The following is a 13,367-nucleotide window of genomic DNA, read 5'->3' on the forward strand; positions in this document are numbered from 1 at the left end:
TCAAAAAAAATGGCTCTGAGCACTATGGGACTTAACATCTGAGGTCATCAGTCCCCTAGAACTTAGAACTACTTAAACCTAAATAACCTAAGGACATCACACACATCCATGCCCGAGGCAGGATTCGAACCTGCGACCGTAGCGGACGTGCGGTTCCAGACTGAAGCACCTAGAGCCACTCGGCCACTCCGGCCGGCCAACATAAGTTCTGTAGAGTTTTTCTCAAATTTGGGTTTTGGATCTCTACACATTGTCAGATGCACCTCATCAGTTACACAAATAAAGGCAATTTTAAAATGTTGCCACTCTTGGATACAGTTCTGTGGACGCCCATGACTGCAGTCTGAGAGTATAGATAGAGCAGCTGCCCACTCTTAGGGTAGGCGCTTTCAAACGCAGCTACCAGCAGAGAAACATTCAACAAACTGCTCGATAAAACTTTCGAAATTTGTCGAAAAGACGAGCCATCGACAGTGAAATACCAAACAGGTGAATAAAAACTGTAAAAAAGCACTGTGGTGAGCTCTTTGAGGGTAACAAGCTGCTAGAGACAGCGGCTACACAGGTGCACAGTGACACTCGTTTACCCAATGACTGACAGCATTTATTCGCAGCTCAGTCCATAGTTTCGAGGGAAGGAGGACGTTGTAGATGCACACAGACCAATAAAATCTCGGTTTATATCTGCCACCTATGAGGAAGACTGGAAAAAGAAGCGCTTGAGTTACCTACGATATTTCCTGATGATGTTTCTCCTCCGTTTTCAGCCCAGCTGCTGTTTCTGAGAAATTCATTTAAAATAAAAATGTCCAAACTGTCTGGAGTGCAAAGTTCAGTGGTAAAACATACTAAACTGGTAGTAACATACCATGACATATGTGCAACCATCCTGAGGTACCTAACAGTACCTGTGACCACTTTCTTTTATTACAAATCTAAATACAGTAAAAATACTTACGTTCTCCAATGAGTCACCAAGGTCTGCTTGGACAGTAAAATCAATAGACAATAAAAAAATCACAAAAGATTTTTTCTAAAAAAATAGACAATATTGTAGATATTAAAAATCAGGGGGGAAATTCTTTTAGTAGGACTACAACTAAGGTCACGAAACCCAAATCTTTGATAATCAGTTTTCATTTTAATATATGTACTCATGTATTTGTTTCCTAATGTTTTTAACATTTTTGTTTTGTCTTACAACATATAAATTCAATTTTTTGTAACATCCTCATTTGTAATTAAATAATTTTTACTGTTTTCATTTGTAATGCAAGGAGGTTGAGTTACCACTTACTACACATTTTTCTAAAGAACGTTTTTTCTATATTTAACTATAGTCATAGAACTGGCGAAGAAAAGGAACATACAGAAACGCTGACAAGTAGGTAGAGATGGGCAAAGCTGTTCTTTTCAGAGATGGGATAAGAACTGATCACTCACTGCAATGAACCAGTTCTCTCCCATGACTCACCACTCACCATTTGCTCACAAAACAAGTTAAAGGAAGGTACATTGCCGTTTTAATTCAGATCACTGAACCCATGTTTTTATCTGATTTAGTTCTATTTTGAAAAAATATATGAAGAGGCGCAATAACTTTGTCTTATGTCCCTAGTAATTTTCAGATACAAAAGTTTTAAATTTCTTCAACTGCAAAAGTTATAAATGATAAAAGAAAATCCTAAATACTTTTCATCAACTAGAAAAATTTTAAGAATGAAGACTAATTCTTGGTATATTTTGATATTTTTATTGGAAAAAGAATACAGTATAAGAGTTATAACAACTATAGCTGAAGTGCACCTGCAGTCGTCATTTACAGTCGGTATTACCATATGTGTTCCCATAGAGGAAAAATGAATCAGTATTGTCATTTATGAATAAAATTTGACCCATTTTAATCGATGTGAGTCTCTTTCTCTTCTCAGCGTATATTTGTCCTGCTTTTCAAAATATTCGTTCGCAGGCCACTGATATTGCTATGATACATAATACTTTTAGAACTAATTGATACAACGGTGGCCACTGCAATTTCTTTGTTTCCCACCAGTTTATGGGGTCGCTGTTTCTAGGCAAATATTGCACCACTAAATATATGTCCAATTCGACAATTGCTGCATTTTCCAGGCTGTGACTTGCTAGAAGCTGACTAATAGTTCCACTGAACTCCTGCCAGATTGAAGAAGTCTCATGTGTAATGATGGTAACTGGTTGAGAAATGAGCTCTGGCCGGCCGTGGTGGCCGAGCGGTTCTAGGTGCTACAGTCTGGAACCGCACGACCGCTACGGTCGCAAGTTCGAATCCTGCCGTGGGCATGGATGTGTGTGATGCCCTTAGGTTAGTTAGGTTTAAGTAGTTCTAAGTTCTAGGAGACTGATGACCTCAGAAGTTAGTCCTATAGTGCTCAGAGCAATTTGAACCATGAGCTCTGTTTTTTTCTTATTGAACAATCAACGCTTTCATTTCTGCAACAGCCTTCATGAAGGAATCCTCAAATGTTTTGTCATCTGAAAACCGTTACCTTTGAATCAGTGGTCTAGTAATGTTGCCTGACAAATCATTTCGTTGCTGGAGATAACACCAAACCACTCTGATAATTCTCTAAGAAAATTATCAACCAGTGACTTTGTTTTGTCAGGATATTATTTATTTTTGCCTTTAAAAAGTTTTAGTTGCCACCCATTAAGCTTGGCATGATTTTCATTACTGAAACTGAGAATATTTTCTGTGAGGGCACCTCTTCGCTTACCGCATCAAAAACTTTCAAAACCTGTAAAGCCTGTTGCATTATCTCCCAGTCTCTATCTTTTATGGGAGGTAGGACGTCAAAGAGGCCGACTTGGAGCAGGAGAGGCACCACAGGACATTTTAATTTTCACTGTCTATAATTTTTCAAATAAGTTCATAAAACTTTGTCAGGATGACCAGGAAGGATTCAGGATTCACACTCATAGCAGTGACAGTTCAAAAACATAGAAATTTAATATTTTTAGATGTGAAACTTCATCATTTTTTCACTTACTGTTGGCTGCATTTGTTGCTATAGGTACACTTTTCTTCATAAATAAGAGAGATTCTTCGATTAATTTTTCACAGCATACAAACCACACTTACAGGTGTATGAAACTGTAGAATATATTTAATTTATGAAAAAATGAATGAGATGTTACATTTTAGACTTCATGTATAGAAAAAACTTACATTTTACAGTTAATTACCTCAATTTTTACCACAGTTTTTAATAGATTTGGAGAATTCTACAGTTTTGGATTAAGGAGTTTGTGCTTATTAAGCATACGAAGTTTGAAAGTAACAAGATATTTTTACATGCACCTAAATACAGAAATTTGTGTTTTGCGGAAAATGGCCATTAAAGTTTCTGCTTGTATTTGGCATCCTTTTAGAACTGTCCAGTACCATAAGCAGGGTGTTTTTCATTTTCTAAATCAGTTTTCTTCCTTTTCACACTCATATGATGCACTCTTCTTGATTTTATCACCTCCAAAAATGATTTATCTGCTTTCACTGCATGCTCTCTGTGTATCACACACAAAGCTTTGATGCCGTTCACTTGGGGCTTAATTACCATTTCCTCTAAAACATATTTCCTGCTTGACATTGGTTAAAACTTTCATTTGGGTTTTGGGTACCACCAGAAAGAAATTTCTTCAATAAGTTTTCACTTGCAACACCCTGAATTAGTTTTGATTGCTTCTATTAGAGCTGTGGTAGAGAATTACTGTGATGATATTCTTGATATATATATATTCTTTGCTTCATTGCTTCATATTTTTAAAGTTCCCTGTGTTCCTTCTTATTGTCAAGCCATAATATGTCTATAGCTTGTCAATTTCTGCATCTGTCAGTCGCCATCTCCCTTTTATTCCCTTCCTGACGAATCTTGTCTCAGCCTTCTAAGTCTAATGCAAACTCATTTCTGTACATGTCTCACACATTCTAACTTCTGCACTTCAGCTCCATATGGAGCACATTTTTGAACCTCAAGGAAAGCTTTACTATCATCATCACCAAGGTACTTTACATATCACAGGCCATGGGAGGCAACTTATTTGGTAAACAAGCTGACAACTCCCTGCACTTCCATACCTCCACTTGAGCCTTCATGGTTCATATTACATTCAAGATCTGGAATCCCTTTTACACAACTATGACAAAATTTACTCAACACTTCAACATCTAGTACTTTACCAGTGTCAACAGATGTTGTTGTAACAATGCCATTCAATGACATGTGCCCTCTTTTTTGCCAGGTACCATCAAAAGCGGCCACTATGTCACTGTCACCATTATTTTCGATAATAGATTCTTCTGCAACACTCTTCATTGATGATTCTGCAATTTCTTTTACATCCACAAGCAGTAAGCCATGTCATCTCTCAAACTTTGCTGGAGGAGGTGGAAGATTCATACTGCACAAAGTGTTCATGCTGCCTTGTGTCCCCTACCAATGCAGCATGTGCCATATGCTACCCTCAAATTCACATCATAACCTTTGTTTACGTTTAGATATCATACAAGACGCACCAACATTGCATTTGCTGCATATCACAGATAAGTTTGCAGACAGGCCTTTCCTGGTACTCTTATCTTCCACCACAGAAACACACTACACACCAAAGCAATGCTTGCACATATTGTCCAGTATTAACTGTGCCAGTATGTTAACATCAAAACAATATCACACGGACCTTCAGATCTATTGCCTCCAGTTTCATTAGCATCAAAAAGAAGTTTCCTTCTTTAGCCACTCGATTGTGGTTTGTTTACCGGCTCTGAGAGGTTGCAGTCTTGAGCAACTGGTGTAACATTTGTTGTAGCACCCTTTATTGTGTATGCGTTGCCCTGGTGACGTTGTTTACCGTTGAAGCAACGAATTCTAGGCATCTTGTGTGATAGCACGCCACAAACGAACGCAAAACAACACAGCCAAATGAAAATCGTTTCGAAATTCACAACACCACACTGCAAGCCTTTCAAAACAAAAAGCAGACAAAATCAGCGATCAAAACCATGCATGTCGATAGCAGCAGAGAAAGTATCGATATCAATAGACCTTTGGTCCACATATGGCAATGTCTGGTGCAAATATAAACATTCGAATTCTGCAGAGCGAAATACATACATATGAAAGGAGAATGCTATGCAAAGAGGTGTGGCCCTGCATCTTGGTACACATAAGACCAAATAATGTGCCTTATAATCTCTCAAATATATATGTTTTATACATCGAACTATTCAGAATGATGTGTGCTACAAAATAGGTATAATTTTTAAAATCGAATTTTTTAAAATTTCTTACTTACTATCCCCCTTAAGTTTAAGGTGATCGATGTTGTGTGTAAAATATCGAGGTAAGAACTTATGGGAAACTGTCAACATTTCATAAGCAGTTCCATCTGGTTGGGACATCTTGCTTCAATTTCAGCTACTCATTTTTAAAATTTTCTTGCATTTCAGCAAGTTTGCTTAAAACGAATGGTTTATCATTGAGAAACACAACAACTTATTTGAACTCAACGGTTTTCTGCATGGACTTCTGAATTGCATGTTGTGCAGTGGGGTTTAAAGAATGTGCAAAGCATGGGATATGTGGAAGTTTCAAAAGCATGGCAGTTAATTTCGTATTTGATGCATGAGAGTGATTTTAAAAATGATATTGTATTTGGGATAACAGACTTTGCCCAGTTTGAGATGCTTCCTGCAATCTGTCTGTATTCGAATTGTGAGCACTCTAAAAGGTATGATTTTAGCTCACACTTCTCAGACTAATGTCACTTACACTTGTCTATGCACCAGACGTACCACAGACTGCCTTTATGGTGGCCAAAAAGTTTTAATTTTTACTTCAAATCATTTTTAAAAGTTGTACATCTAATGGCATACATTTACATAATGTGAACGGCTTTATAATATAAAAAATAGTTATTTATTCTTGTAAATGAAAAGCAGTTGAGGGTGAGGCACCACAAAGGAGAAAAATCAGGACTTGGTCCAGAAACTGACAACACTGATGGACTGGATAGTGCTTGATACACAATTTGCCCTTTTGGAAGGATACCTTCACCTGAAGTGGAAGAACTGCTCAAAGGCATCACAGAAGTAACAGATGAGGAGTAGTTGGAGTAGTGGCATACAACACTTTGACTAATTACCGACCATGCTACTCAAATCCAATACTAGTGAAGACAAACAAGACAAATATATGTTCGTAAATATCAAATTTCTTTAAAAAAATTGCCTAATGTGCGTCTTCTACAGACCTCCGAAAGTAGCTGGGATAGCTTAACTGACCTTCCAAAATTCGATTCTACTTAGGGATCATAGAGATAATGCTAGGAACACTAACATAAATGTTCTGCCCCTTCACTGTGAAATACAAGTCTGTGGTTTCTTCTTCAAATGCGAAAGTATTTTAGCTTACATCCACCCATAATGCAGCTGTAGTCAGCCCCCTATACATATATTTGCCACGAAATCGACAAGCAAAGAAATTCGTACCTGGAATATCAGTTCACAACCTCATTACCAAACTATCTCTGTTCCATAATAAATATGCTCCCCCAAAGACTGGAAACCTGAAGGGATAACCTGCACCTTGGCTAGCGGAAGACCTAGAACAGTCCATGAATGTCAGACACTGCACATCAGACTCACAAACGACCTCCTACCTCTGAAAATAAAACTGATTACATGCAGAAATAAATCAAACTGAGAGAAACGATAACTCAGACATGCCAATTCATTCATCTAAAAATATATATCAGATGCTCTGCGGAAAAGCTTGTGTGATCTAAGGAAGGATAGGCAAAGTAGAAGCTGCAGCTGATTCCCATATGATAACCAAGGAACTAAACCAGTACTTGACTTTAATAATAACCTTCACTGAACTGTAGACAAGACATAGACTTACTGATTATTTCGCGGAGGTAAATGACAGTAGTTGCGAAAAATTCTTTCTTGAGCTGACAACTCTGTGAAAAAATTCTTCAGCTCAGCATTTGCTATACAGGACAGCATTGCAGTCCAAATACTCAAGCTTGTTGTTGATCTACTACTGTTCATAATAACTACTGCTCCCTAGATCTTGAATCTCTTTCAAGAACAACACAATAGAAACACTCGTTCCCATCGGAATACAAGCACTAGAGCTCCTATTGCTAAGAAGAGTAGCTGGGTACATCCAGTCAGAAAAGAACTGAGAGTGAAAAACTTAAATGAGCAGATTAAAGAATACAGAAACGACTGGAAGGATTATGTCAAAAGAATGGATGATGACAGATTACCAAAATTGGTGATAATTATTACCCAGTGATCAGAAGATGTTGAGGAAGCCCGAGGAAAATCAGCAGTCAAGATGGTGTAACAGACAAATGCCTACGATGTGCAAAGAGAAGAAGAAGAGATATCATATTGAAAATATTATGATTTTTTAAGTAACTGTGATTTTAATAACTTTTGTAATCACATATAAAACTCTGGTCCAATGTATAAGGTGTCCTGAGGGCATTAATCTGTTCAGGTTAAATGAATAAATAAAAAATGAAACATAATATACAGGATGTACAAGGACAAATGGTCAATATTGAAGCATATGAAACAAGTGATCATTTGAAGCAAGAAACTTCATGTGGACATATGCACTCTTCTGAATGGTTTCCAAGATAGAACGTTAATTAGTACATTGTCATTGTTTACAATGTACCAAACTAGTGTAGAAGAACTCGAGACAAATAATTTGATATAGGACATGTGGTCTATGAAATCGAGAAATCCCTCAAACTTCAATTGTGCAAGAATTTACATATTCTCTCGCTCTCTTCACGCAACTTAAAAGTCCTTGAGAAAAAAATGAATAGGACCCTTTTAAAGGAAATTTAATGTAGTTTAATTTTGTACTGCAACAAGTTTTCGCTAGACACCGCAGATTTCATGTTATTCAAGAGAAACATACAAAATTAACTTTAAATATGTTTCGTCTCAGAAACCGTTTGGAACAGGGCATATGTCGACATTTACTTTTTTGCCTCTAATAATCGTTCCCGTTATATCTTTGAATATTGACCATTCCTCCTGAGACAACGTGTATACATGGACTATCATGTATGTTAAAATAATCGTTACATTTAATATCGTATCCACCCAAAGTAATTAAAAGGTGCAACACACCAACAAAAGCAACTACAAATGCAACAGACATAGAAGAAGACATAATAGTACACCTAACTAAAACTCTCACACAACAATAAAGCAGAAGAGCAACAACAAAAGAAGATGACGATTAGAACAGATCAAATAATGGTACAAAGAATTAAGAGCCAAGCTCGGATGGAGATCTGCTCTATCTCAAAAGCGAGTTTCAAGTTGTTTCACTGTGCCAAGAGCACAGAGGACAGAGTGACGCCTCGAGCTGCAAGTCGCTGTGTGCTCTGCTCCGTGCGATTTCGTCTGCGAGAGCTAGTTGCTTTGGTGAGGAGCAGTGAGCTGGTTTGTAATCTGATCCTTAAGAATGATGAGGAGGAGTGAGCTGGTGAGTTATCTTCCAATCTGATCCCTGAGAGTGGTGGGGAGCAGTGAGCTAGCGAGACAGCCAACGATCCGAGCCGTGAGAGTGGTGGAGAGCGCTGAACTATTAGGAGGAGAGTGATGCCTGGTTTGCTATGCGACATGCTTTGACCACGCAGTGGCTGAAGGCAGCAGCTTTTATGATTGCTGGTAACACCTTAAGAGTGCAATGCTAAGTCAAAGGATAAGCAATAACAACTCGCTCAAAAGCATGTGAACTTTTATTGAGCTTCTGAAATTTGAGATATTCTTTTGAAATCAAGATTGGAAACATGTGGGAAGTGTTTTCTGCATTTATGTATCGTTCTGAAGAGCTGGATTTTTCGTTTGCCTGGATAGCTGTGTAGTTAGCGCAGCAGATTCTGTCGCGAAGATTCTTGGGTCGATTCCCAACAAAGTCAAACTATTTTTTTTTTCCACTCAGAGCCATTACTATTAAAATGACTGACTGGATACTGCCTGATGGCCAATAAATTGGAAAGCAGACGGAGATTTCTTTATTTTCTATTTTCATGGACGAGGAAAGCTTTATGTACTAATAAGGTTTGCAAATACACATGGTCTATAACACATTTTTGTAGCTTGGGAAACTTTTTCTTAAGGATGTGATGTGAGGCGCCATTGCATCAGCCTAGTGCAGAATTTTCTTCCAGCTCATAACAGCCACCAGAAACGCATTTTGAAATCAGATGAGCTACCATTCATTTTTTCCGAATTATCCATTATCCACTCTTTCGAAAGATCTGGCTCTTTGAGTCGATGTAGGACCACAGTGCCAGATCTCTGCAAGGAGGGACAAGCAGGATGGTAGGAGATATGTTTAGCCGTCAGGGAACTAACTTCCCAATGAGCTAGAGATTTGAACCTTCAAACATAGCTCAGAATTGGTTGAAAGTGCAGTATTAACTGTATCTCTTGTCCTGAGCTTGGCACTTTCTGTTCTTTTCAATTACCAGACGCGAATGATTAGTGGGAAGAACGATTGTTGGTGAGTCCCCGTGTGGCTTCGCTTCTTTGTGGCATAGGCAGTGCAGAAATGCGACCACCCGACCACGCCAGTCGAGAGAGAGAGAGAGAGAGAGAGAGAGAGAAGAGAGAGAGAGACGGCAGTAAGAGTGTATGACGATGGTATCTGTTCTTTCGGACATGTGCGAAAGAACAGATACCATCTTCATATAGTTAAGGCTAACCGGCCATTGACCTTCTTCTGTGCTGGATGCACACGCATTTCCCGAACTCTTACAGGACTCGGTAAGATTGTCTGCCGCGAGTAATGAGTGTAATGGGAAGTTGCACTACGAATGTCGTGTGTGGACATCCCTGCAGTCCCACACTCCTCTGTGGCCTCGGTGGCGTAGATGGATAGTGCGTCTGCCATGTAAGTAGGAGAGCCCGGGTTCGAGTCCCGGTCGGGGCACACATATTCAACTGTCCTCAGTGATGTATATCAACGCCTGTCCACAGCCTAGGGCCGTGATTTCATTACCATTTCGCAATAAGGGTGGCGTCTGTGCTCAGAAATGTGCACAGAAAAGCGAAAGTGACAATATTAGAGCAGTCCAGAGACTGTGACAAACTCGTTCCAGAAACTGAACGCGTTTAAACGGCTAGCTGGACAGAGAATGAGAAGCTTATAAGTTTCGATATGGGTGTGTGGAGTGAAAAAGAAGCGTTTCAGCAGTTTACAGCTAGAATAAGCTGTCAGGCGATGACCTAAGCAAACACCAAAAACACCACCGTGGGACCGAGAAAGTGATCAACCTCTCCTTACATATGTGTCCGAGCACACCTTAAAGTATGGGGATACTGCAAGAAGGGGGTGGCCTTTTTCGAGCTAACGAAAACAAGCGTGCAACTGTTTCGCTTGCCGAGTGTTCTCGCTATGCATGGATCTCTCGTAAGTCTGATTTGGCTCTAGGCTGCGACTGGGGATTATGCAGAGGCCGGAGAAAGCTAAAACGAGAAGTGGGGCCAATGATCAGTGGGGCAGCTGATCAGAAAATATAAACTTGTAATGGCGCAAATAAAAAAATACGCTAAACAGAAGTTCAGCGATGGAAAATCTTTTAGACTGAAACAGCGTAAGAAAAGGGCAGTATCGGAACGACTGTTACATCACGTAATCGAAGCGATTCTCTTTTCTCGCTGAAGGTTTAGCTTTGAGAGGTCATAGTCACTTAGTCGGAGATTGTAGAATAGGGCATCTTACGGTTTTGGCCAACTTTGATCCACCTATAAAAGAGCATTTAAGAAAAACTGATGCGTCATAACAACGAAGGAAAATGCGTGGTTCATAATCTATCACACGATATCCAGGAAGAATTTATTGAAATAGCTGGAAAGTGTAAGCCAGACTCTCTTAACAGAGATAAAAAGTAGTGAATTCTTTTCTGTTATGGTGGATGCGACTCCCGGTGGAGCACAAACAGAGCAAAATGTTTTTTGTACTGAGCTACGTTACCCTCGATAAAAATATAGTATTAGAGAGCGTTTTCTCGACGTTGATGACTGACCGGAAGACGGGTCAGTCAGTCAGTAATGTGACTCGCTTTGAGCTGAGACGTTATTGTTTATAGCAAGGTTACAACAGCTGGAGCTGTATAAATGGCACCTAGCAGAGAGCTCAGGCGTTTGTACTGAAAGAAAACCCACTGACAACTTTTCTCCTCGTGCTGCTCAACATTAAATCTCTGTGGCGTCCATGTCACGGAAAGTTGCGCCGATGAAGTTACTATCTTCGGAATCATTTCAGAATCTATTATTTTCATTCTAGTCTCCAAAGATGAAAAGTTTTAAAATGAAATATTGGATCACCCGTTCGCGGGACGTCGGCAAAGAAATCGTCGGTGCGGATAGCTGCTATGCGTCCATTTGCTGAGCATTTTGCCAACATTACAAAGGGCAGCTGAACTTGACAATAACTTCGGCTGTGGGGGCGCACACTGAGATGAAAAGCGTTCAGAAGTATTTGAAATCATTTCAGTGTGTCTTGATGTCTTCAGTGTCGTACAAGTTTTTACCTGGAAGAAACATACGTAGCATTGTGCCTCAAGCGAGAGAACAGCAATATGTGACCTAATTTCAATTATTAAGATTATGATGGAAGTATTAAAGCAAATGGGAAAAGTTGCGATACTATTTACGTCGAAAGTTGGGAAGTAGCAGAATATATTGAAATAAAACCTGAATTGAATATAACGATTCACGACACAGAGAAACGGAAAGGCAAAAGGAAATTGCTTGTAAATGAGACACCAGAACAAGATTTAAACATGACCCCAAGAGACAGTTTTAAACTAAGTATTTAGATTGTATTATGCAGTTGCGTTTCCTACAACTATAAGGTATGCTGCCATAGACAACAAGGACAGGTTTGGATTCTTATGGAACTACATAAGTAAACACCTTTGTCCACTATCAGAGAACACAGAAAATTCAAAATCTTTATACAGCATAGATGTTAATATGCAGGATTTGAAAAAAGAAATTTTGCGGTTAAAAAAGATTCATGCAGCTAATTTTTGGTTTGAGTGACTTCTTCTTCTGTAACTTCTCAATGCTCTTCATAAGTGCAATTTTAATAACATACTGCAAACAACAATAATGGTGAGCAGACAGGTCATTGAGTACTCTTGCAAGAGTTAAGAACGCTTACAGAACGACAGTGGGGCAAGAGCGGCTTGGTGGATCAGCTACGATCACAAAAGGGTCAGAGTTTGTCTGCTCGTTATGTTCACCAGGATTATAAAAGCGTTAGCTTCTAAAAAAACTAGAGAGGAAGTACAAATTGGTAACATATCGAATTAAGGAAGTTCCTTAAAAAAAGGAGCTATTTGCATTAAAATTTTCTGACATTATCCAAATTAACAAAGTTTAAAATAAAAAATTTGTAGGAGGGGCCTAAGAACATTTACCCAGGGCCTAAAAAGTTTAGTGTCAGCTCTGGCTGTTGATACCTGTGTCGATATGGAACAGTTGCTATTTTTAAAAAATGCTGACGAATTATTAGAACTTAAGATCTGTTTGATTCCGAAGACAGTGACCTCATCGGCGCAACTCTCTGCAGCATGGGGGCCACAGAGATTTAATGGTGAGCACCACAACAAGAAAAGTTGCCAGCGGGTTATCTTACAGTATAATGCCTGAGCTCCTTGTCAGGTGCCGATCATACAGTTCCCACTGTTGCAATCCTGCTATAAACAATTACGCCTCAGCTCAACGCAAGTCAAATATCAGGGAATTGAGTGACATAATAGTAATTCAGTTGTCAGACATACACTGTTCACGACACTTATTACTCGACTGCTGACTCAATGCTAATATAATTTTATTACCTGTACTTCCATGACTTGCATTACGGTCTCAGCTGTATTATTCTGACTGATGAGTGTCGGGATTCGTGTGCGACATTGTGAAGTTTGTTTTGTGGTCTTGTGTTGAAATTTGACCCTCAGTGTTCTGTTTCAAACAGAATTACAATTCCTTTGGTTGTTGTAGTTTTTTACATGAAGTACAGACAACAATAGTATAAGGACAGAATTTCCTTTACATTTCGTATGTAGTATCGTTAATTTCCAACTATTTTACTGTGTCTAGAGACTGTTTTCCGCTATAATCAAAACGCTTCTTTTGTGTTGTCGTAGATGAAATGTTCTACACTCAACTATCTGTAAATTTTGCTGCTACATTTCCTAAGTCTTAGCAGGTTTATATTATATTGCTGCTGTATGGGAGCCTCAAAGTTACGCTGTAGGGGCCATTTGGTACTCAGCTGTAATTT

The 13,367-nt window shown here is 39.0% G+C and overlaps 1 non-coding gene across 1 annotated transcript; it reads left to right on the forward strand.

The window, feature by feature from the left end:
* Positions 1-9,930: 9,930 nt before the first annotated feature.
* Positions 9,931-10,004, forward strand: Trnat-ugu. Its single transcript has one exon. It is a non-coding gene; the product is annotated as a tRNA-Thr (tRNA).
* Positions 10,005-13,367: the final 3,363 nt, after the last annotated feature.

Source organism: Schistocerca piceifrons, chromosome 4 (genome assembly GCF_021461385.2).
Source record: "Schistocerca piceifrons isolate TAMUIC-IGC-003096 chromosome 4, iqSchPice1.1, whole genome shotgun sequence".
NCBI lineage: Eukaryota > Metazoa > Arthropoda > Insecta > Orthoptera > Acrididae > Schistocerca > Schistocerca piceifrons.